Here is a 9,338-nt window from a genome sequence, read left to right as displayed (position 1 = left end):
CAAGTCCTCTTCACTTTCAGCGATCAAGGTTGTATCATCTGCATATCGCAGGTTGTTAATGAGTCTTCCTCCAATCCTGATGCCACGTTCTTCCTCATAGAACCCACTTACCACTAGAAAATATCACTTCTGTTATTGTTAAAGTTTAGGAGTATCATTCCCTGGACCCTTGATTTTTTTTTTCATCTGAAGTAGAAGTAGCTTTGAATATGTAACATCTTGGGGCTTTTCTAGAGTTCTGGTGTGGTGGTGTAGGATAAGCACTGGACTGTTAACTGCAAGGTCAGCAGCTCAAACCCACCAGCTGCTCCGCGGGAGTAAGATGTGGTTTTCTACTCCGGTAAAGATTTACAGCCTCCGAAAACTTATACAGGGTTGCTGTGACTCAACAGCACTCAACAATAATAAGGGCTCATCTACTTCTCCTGTCTGTAAAGATAAAATCTGTAGCCCTTGGTGTGATGGTTAATGTTATGGTCCAGTTGGTTTAGACTACATTCACAATGGTTTTAGCAGATACTGGATTGACTGTTCTTCATAATATGATGTGATGTAATGCTATCAGTTCCAGTGATGTAATCTGGTGCGATCCATCAGTCAGTTGAAAAGGGAGTTTCCTTGGTGTTGCAGTCTGCCTCTAGAATGTAAATGAATATTTTGGCAGAGCTTGTTCTCTCTCTCTTGTCCCTGCACTCTTCCTGACCTACAGATTTTAGACCTTCTAGTCCCACGATTGCATGAACCATTCCCTAGAGGTAAATCAATAAATCTCTCTCTCTCTCTCTCTCTCTCTCTCTCTCTCTTTCTCTCTCTCTCTCGAACACAAACTAAGGTACTTGACCCTTGACCTCTGGAGCAGAAGACTTTGGAGAGGGAGAATGAAGGCTTTCTAGCAATAGGAGGAAAGCGTACATATGAGAACAAGAACCAAGGCATATAAATGCTAGGATTAACTTTCAGAGGTAGAAAGGAGTCCTGGGAGCATAGTGGGTTACGTGTTGGACTGCTAACTATAAGGTCAACAGTTCGAGTACCACCTGCTCTACCAGAGAAAACTGAAGCATTTTGCTCATGTACATTTACAGCCTAAACTCTAAACTCTAAGCAGGCTCACTATGAGTCATAACCGACTCCACGACACATAACTACCACCACCACAGGTAGAAAAATCATGTTTTATATTTGTATAGCATTTCTATTTTTTAAAAGTGCTTCTATATTCATTAAATCCTTAAAAAATTTTATAGAAGGTTACTATTATCATTCTCATTTCAAAAATAGGGAAGCAGACTTGTAAAGCTCAAATGTAAAGCTTAAATGAACCACCGACATTGTGGTTCAAACCAACCTTGCAGTCCAGTGCTTATCTTATAGCCCCACATCAAAACTATTGTTGTTAAGTGCCGTTGAGTCGGTTCCAACTTATAGAGACCCTGTGCAGGGTTTCTGAGGAGTGGCTGCTGAGTTTGAACCACCAACCTTGCGGTACAAAATGACTGTGCGGTCCAGTGCATTAACCCACAATGTCATACCAGGACTCCTTAAAGTGTCCAAATGTGGGAGCATTGTTGCCTTATAGGGAAGAAGCCCAACTGACAGCACATGGATTCTTGGTTTTTCTAGCTCTGTCATGTTCAGAAAAGGCCCCAGGCAACGCAGGTGGTGTACACTCAACCGCTAACCTAAAATTTGGCAGGTCAGACCCACCCAGCAGTACCACAAAAGATAGGTCTGGCAACCTGCTTCTATTAAGAATACAGCCAAGAAAACTCACAGGAGCAGTTCTACTCTGTAACACATAGGTAACTAATGACAAGAACCTTGCCCCAGCATTCTCCATCTTTAGGTGGTAACAATACAAAAGGCCATCAGTTCCTTATAAGAACATTTCCACATTTTAGCTATATTAATTTTTTTTATTTTGTCCACCGAAGCATGCATACATAAAAAGGAAAGGAAATTCAAAGTTATCATAGAGGTATATCTTATATGTAGTTAAATAAGTACATTGGAAATTCAGGAAACCATATTCCGTGTCCTAGTGTTCCATGCAAATTCTCAGATGATATAAATAAAATCTAGGGGCATTTTAAAAAATTTATTCAATTCTATTAGAAAAAGGACAAAGACTGAACCAAAAGGGAAAAAAGGAAGAAGAAGAAAATAAAACCTATAAATAAGAGCAGAAATAAATAAAACAGAAAATAAGCATTCTTATAAAAAATCAAGAATTGTCTTAAAAGATAAATCATGGATGAGATTCATTTAAAAACTAAATGAAAGAGAGAATACTATAAAAAAAATATCATTAAGCATAAAAATGAAGTAAATACTTTTTCACAGATATTTCAGAAGTAATAAGAGTTGAAGAAAAACTTTAGGTGAGTAAAGTTATAAACAGCTGAAATACATAAAGTATTAGATAAACATAACTTAGAAAAAGATGCAAGAGGAAATATAAATCTTTTACAGTTGTATAAATAACAGCATAATTGAATCTATCAACACTTAGCCTGTCTCATTATCATAACAAAGACAACTCATTTCCATATTGGATTATAACCACAGGCATTGTTATTGTTAAGGGCCGTAGAATGGGTTCCAACTCACAGGGTCCCTGTATAGCGGCTGGTATTTTCAATTGCCGACCTTTGCAGTTCAAACTGACCTTGCAGTCCAGTGTACTATCCTGCAGCACCACACCAGGATTCCAATCACGGCATAGAAGTTAGGATTTACAACACATATTTTAATTTTAATTCAATCTATAACATTGCACCATTTAGCCCCCCAAAATTAATGTCCTTGCCACATTCAAGACACATTCACCCAATCACATCATCCCAAAAGTCTCAAATCAATCCAAATCTAAAATCTCATCTTCTGAATCATGTAAATCAAATGGGTGAAACTCTCGGTGCTTTCCAACCTAGGGGAAATTCCTTTTTCATCTGTGAACCTGTGAAATCAAGAATACAATCTATCTGTTTCCAAAGAACAGTGGTGAACCAGGTACAAGGTAGACATTTCCATTACAAATGAGAGAAACTAGAGGGAATGAAGGGATAGCAGGTGTCAAGTAAATCTAAAGCCCAGCAGAACTGAGTAGTTTTCCTCTTGTCCAGATGGGTCTGGTAATTAGAGGTATAAGACTTTAAGATACAGTTGCAAGTAATTATTTTCAGCTTTAATGGTGATGGTCACAACTGTAAATGTAGTAGAGGTACAACTAAAAAGGGGAGCAGTTAATCTGTCATTTCAGGAACATCAAGAGGGAAGAACATGAGATAGCAAGAGATCCTGACCAGAAAGAGGCTACAACAGAGATGGTGGTGGAGGGGATGACCTAGAGAGCCTGAAGAACAGCAGGGGACTTTAACCCACGGATTGAGAAAAGCAGTTTACCTGCAGGCAGGAAGCTGGCTTGCAAAATGTGTCCTTTGGACATTTAAGTGAATATATATTTACAGTGTGGTATATGCACACCAAAAAAGACAAAAAAAAAGGGGGGGGGGGAGCTTATAGAGGTAAATACTGTTGGCTAAGGGTGCATGGAGGGTATTGTAATCTTGTAATCATTACTATGATTTGCTGGATGGTGGTCTGCCCTGTAAGCCTCACTCATTCAATACACAATTAAAAAGAAAAAAACTTAGCAGAACAAATTCTATCAGCTCTCAAGACTTGAGAAGGACCCTCTCTTCTCTGAGACCATGTGGGCAATGGCCCCACTGTACAGTCTCTGGATGTTGACCACTCCCTCTGGATTCCAGGTGGAGCTCCATCAGTCCTGAACTTCAGTTCTGCCTTGCAAGCACTTTGGCATAGCAACTTTACTTCCTCAGCTTTGTTATTGTTGTTGTTGTTGCGTGCCGTGGAGTCGGTTCTGACTCATAGCGACCCTGTACAGGGTTTCCGAGGCTGTAAATCTTTATGGGAGCAGAAAGCCTCATCTTTCTCCTGCAGAACAGCTGGTAGTTTCGAACTGCTGACCTTGTGGTTCGCAGCCCGATTCGTATCCACTACGCTACCAGAGCTCCCTGGCCCCATTCTCCTTGTCCAACTGAATGGCAATCCCATCTCCTTGAACCTGGATAGCTTCTTTCTTCTTCCCCTTGGTAATCACAGCCCATTCTGTTACCTTTAGGTGGTGACCTCATCCCCCACATACCATAATGGCAACCCCACCTTCCAGAACTCAGTTGGCAAAAATCTGATACTTTGAAATCTAAGAGGACCACTCTTTCAGATCCAGAGGATTGTGTCTCCACCCTTTGAAACCAAGAAGGCCCCTTGGGAATGGCAGTATCATCCTCTTAGCTTTGAGTGGTGGTCTCATCCCTACCAACACCACATTCCAGAACGCAGTTGGTGAAGATCCAGTACTTTGAGATCTATGGCCCACACTGTTGAGATCCAGAAGACTGTATCACCACCTTTGAAATAAAAAAGAGCCTGCTTGTCACACCCCTTCCTGCTGACCTCCAAGATGCTTCAGGGATGATCCTTTTCATTTCTTAGAGGGCAACAAATATAGTTTCCTTGGTCTATTTCTGCCTGTAGAATTCGAGGAGGAACATAGTATTCTGTACTTTTGTTCTTTTGTCCCTTCGTCTGAGCTGATGAATTTTCAGGTATGATAGTTGGTTAGATCCATCAATCACAGACTTACTTTAATTAACAAAAGATTATGAGGCTACATTCTTATAAAAAGGTGCAAGAGGAAACATAGGACATGTGAATTTAGTTTGTACAACAGAATTTGTCCAAACTAAATTTCACAGATCTTTACATTTTCTTTTCCTTCTTCAGTTATTTTCTAAGTTCACCTTATTCCCCTTACATTTTACTATACGGTGCCAAGAGAAACTACATGGCCCCTTTAAGATCTTGTTTAGAAATATTATCAGCTAGACGGCCCAGTTCATCACTGATAAATTTTACCTTCCACCAAAACTTTGAACATAATTCACACTGTTTCTTTGCCACTGCATAAGAAACATCACCATTCCTCTATTGCCCAATCACATGCCAATAATTTTCTTTTAAAGCCTCCTGAGAAACACATTCAATGTCCACATTCTTAGCAATATTCTGTTGCTGGTGCCATATGCATTCTGAGACAATAGAAACTTTTTGTAAAGCTCTCCTTACTTCCTTCTGAGCCCTCACCAGTATTGCCTTTGATATCCATAATTCTACCAGCCAGAATTGCCTTTTATGTACATAATTCTACCAATACGATTTTGCTATTGTTGTTGTTGTTAAGTGCCATCAAGTTGGTTCTGACTCATAGTGACTCTCTATAGGATTTCTGAGGAGTGGCTAGCAAGTTTGAACAGCCAACCTTGAGGTTCAAACTGACCTTGTGGTCCAGGGTTTATCCTTCAACACCACACAGGTACCTTAAAATGCTTCCATTCTCTACCCATTATCCAATTCTAAAACTGTTTCCACATTTTAAGTGTTTGTCAGAGCTGCTCTCCACTTTTCTGATATCAAATTCTGTCTGAGTTCTCTAGTGATGTTGTAACAGAAATACCACAAGTGGTGGCTTTAGAAACCAGAAATCCATTTTCTCAGTGTGGGAGGCTAGAGTCTGAATTCAGGTATTGGCTTTAAGGGTAAAATTTTTCTCTGTCGGCCCTGGAGGAAAGTCCTTGTCTCTTCTGAGCTTCTGATCCTGAGGGATTGCCATTTGACTTGGCATCTCTCTTTCCCCTTCTATGCATCTTTCCCTTTCTTGTCTAATCGCTTTTATATTTCAGAAGACAGTGATTTCAGACACATCCTACATGAATCTCGTCTCATTAACAACAAATACAATCCATTCACAAAAGGTATTATAAACATAGGTATAAAGGTTAGGATTTACCACACATATTTGGGGGAGAGAGGCACAACTCAATCCATAATAATCTCACTTCCTGCCACCTAGTCATTTCCAACTCCATTACAATATGTAACAGTAAAAAATTTTTAAGTATTTTCTTTTAAGATCATGAAAAAAAAAGTAATATTCACTATCACTAGTTCTACTCATAGCATCACACAACTCTATGGCACACAACAACAATGTTCATACATTGAATATCCAAGAGCACTAATCTACCCATAAGAGAAAGAGAAACACCCAACAGAAAAATAAAGAATGGACAAAAGACTCAAAAACGAACTCCAAAGAAAGGTGAACACAAATGCTGCTTAGCACGTGAAAAGATGCCTAGCTTCTTCAATTATCAGAGAAATGCAAAGTCACAATGAGACTTCATCTAGTATCTATCAGATTGGGGGGAAAGTGGACAATAACACTTGTTAACAATGGGAAAGCTTGTTTATGAGTACATCCAGTGGGGTGGGGGGCATTAAATGTGTACTGCTTCTTAGAAAAATAGGTTGGTATTACCTAGAAACATGAACATATTCTAGCTTATGATGGAGACATTTGACTTCCAGGTTTCTACTCAGAGACTCTTACAAAAGTGCACCATGACTCCGTGTTCATTGTGATTGAGTCAGCTCGTAACTCCTGGAGACTGTTTGTGTGCAGAGTAGACGGCTCCAGAAGGTTTTCAAGGTTGCGACCTTTGAGAAGCAAATCAGCAAGACTGTCTTCCCAGGCATCACAAGGTGGGCTTGGATCACCAACCTTTCAGCTAGTAATTGAGTGCTAGGGCTCCCTACAAGCCTAGTACCCAAAAATTTATATCAGTGCTGTTTCCAGTTGCCCCAAACTTGGAAAAAATTCAAATTTTCATCACAAATGAAACAGAATTGATACATTCAAATGTCTATCAAAAGCAGAATAAATTCATTCATAGCAACGAATACTACACAACAGTAAAAATTAGTGATCTATAGATATAAGTCTGAACACAAATGAATTTCAAAAACATAATTTTAAAGAGTAAAAATATAAATTTCATATTCAATTTATATAATTTCCCCCTAAAGGAAAAATTAAATGGTTTTATTTCATGATATATACATGTGTTCAAAGTATTTTTAAAACATTGTTATTGAGTCAATTCCAATTCATAGTGTATAGTAGCACTGAATATTGCATACTGAAACATTATGAATGGCAAAGATTATTGTTTGCTATAGTGCAGGTAGATGAGCCCTTGGGTTGGAAGGCACACAAAATACAACTGGGGAAGAGCTGCCTCCTCAAAATACTGTTGACCTTGATGAGGAAAAACAGTTGTAAACATCCATGAATAGTTGGAACATGGAATGTGAGAACTATGAATCTAGGGAAATTGTAAGTTGTCAAAAATAAAATGGAAAGCATGGAAATTGATATCCAAAGGATCAGTGAGCTGAAATGGGCTGGTATTGGCCATTATGAATCTGACAATCACAAGATAAAGTGAAGAGGAATGGTGTCACATTGATCATCAAAAAGAACATTTCAAGATCTGTCTTAAAGTACAACACTGTCTGTGGTAGGATATCTACATGCCTGCAAGGAAAATCAGTTAATAGCACTATTATTCCAATCTAAACACCAACCATTAAAGCCAGTGAAGGTGAAATTGAAGAATTTCACCAACTTCATAAGTGTGAAATTGATCAAACATGCAATCAAGCTGTATGGATAATTATTAGTGATTGGAATATAAAAGGTTGGAAACAAAGAAGAATCCGTAGTTGGAAAATGTAGCCTTAGTGATAGAAACTATGCTGGAGGGAGCATTGTAGAATTTTGCAAGATCAGTGAAATTCTTATTGCAAATACATATTTTAAACAACATAAAGTATAACTATACACCTGGACCTCACCAGGATGAATACATAGAAATCATGTTTACTACATCTGTGGGAAGAGATGGTGGGAAAGTTCCATATCCCCAGATCATCAATTTCTCATATAAAAGTTCAGGTTGAAGCTATAGAAAATTAAAACAAGTCCACAATAGCCAAAATATGACCCTGAACATATCACAACTAAATTTAAAGATCAATTCAAGAACAGATTTGATGAATTTGACATGAATGAACAAAGACCAAAAGAGTTGTTGGATGACATTAAGAACATCATACAGGAAGAAAGCAAAAGGTCATTAAGAAGTCAGGGAAAGGGGCAAACCTCCTTCCAAGATTAAGACTCAAGGGTAATACATGAGCATGTATCTGGTCTGACTGATGACCACATTGGTCACCCATAAGGAGAAGTGGGGGGAAAACAGCAATGAATTTGTGAGCTAAGTCCAACCTTCATTTGCTAAAAATGAATAGACTCTTGCAAACCCGGGTGGAGACCTGGTTGGCCAGCAGTATGGCAAGACCTGGGGACTCCTGGGCCCAGAGACAGTGATATGGACACAGAGGACCAGAGCAGAGAGTGAAGCATCCAGCTGATAAGAAATGAGGGGAAATACATAAGAACACCCATACTTGCAAATAGTACCCACTTGACCTGGCTTCAATGGCTGGATGATCAGAACTTGACTAGAAGAAGAAAGAAGAGGGAAAAAAAAGTGTAAACTGATACAATTTTATGAACTTGACCTATACCTATGGATTTAGTAGCTCAAAAGAGGAAGCAAATCTTTACAGCGAGGATCATTCCTACCCCCTCGGTACACAGGGTAGACAGGGATGGGCAACTTAAACATTGGCTACACAAAATTGGGGCAGGGGAGGTACAAAAGCAAGAAGTGACTGGTTTACAAGCTTTCAAGAGGGAGCCTAGTTCCAGATGGGTACACAGGAAGGTGGAGTCTCCACTGAGCGGTTTCCAATCTGTCTGGATGGGACTGATGAAAGGAGATGGCAGTAATACTCTTTTGGTTCAATAGTGAATAATTGCTATCAGGACTGACTGTGAGGGTTGGAAACGTAAAGGTAGACATTTTGTAACAAAAGGAGGGGAGTGGTTGACTTTGCAGTCCAGGAGCAGAGATCCCTGAGAAAAGACTGGAGTGCAAGAGCCTACCCAGAGAAACAGTAATGCCAGAGATGGAAGTAGAGACGATGATGTGGAGAGATGGAGCTGTTGGGGACTCTGGACCCAGAGAGGGAGAGGGGCTGTGTGCTGATGACCGAGGGGCAGACTTGCGGTGTACACCCTTTGGTTGTTTGATGATGCATGGAGGGGATTGTAACCATGGCAATGTAACAATATACGATAGGATGAATGTAAAGCTAATGTCCTCCGTGTAAACTATCACATAATTCACAATAAAAACTTAAAAAAAAAATTAGGAAGGGCAGTGTTAAAAAATATAAAACTTCAAGGGACTCATTTCCAGAATATACAGGAAACTGCAACACCTCTACAAGAAAAAGACAAATAGCCCAATTAAAAAGTGGGCACAGGATATGAACAGACA

The sequence above is a fragment of the Chrysochloris asiatica genome, unplaced genomic scaffold (assembly GCF_000296735.1).
Source record: "Chrysochloris asiatica unplaced genomic scaffold, ChrAsi1.0 scaffold00060, whole genome shotgun sequence".
In the NCBI taxonomy this organism is placed as follows: Eukaryota; Metazoa; Chordata; class Mammalia; order Afrosoricida; family Chrysochloridae; genus Chrysochloris; species Chrysochloris asiatica.
This window is presented reverse-complemented; position numbering follows the sequence as displayed.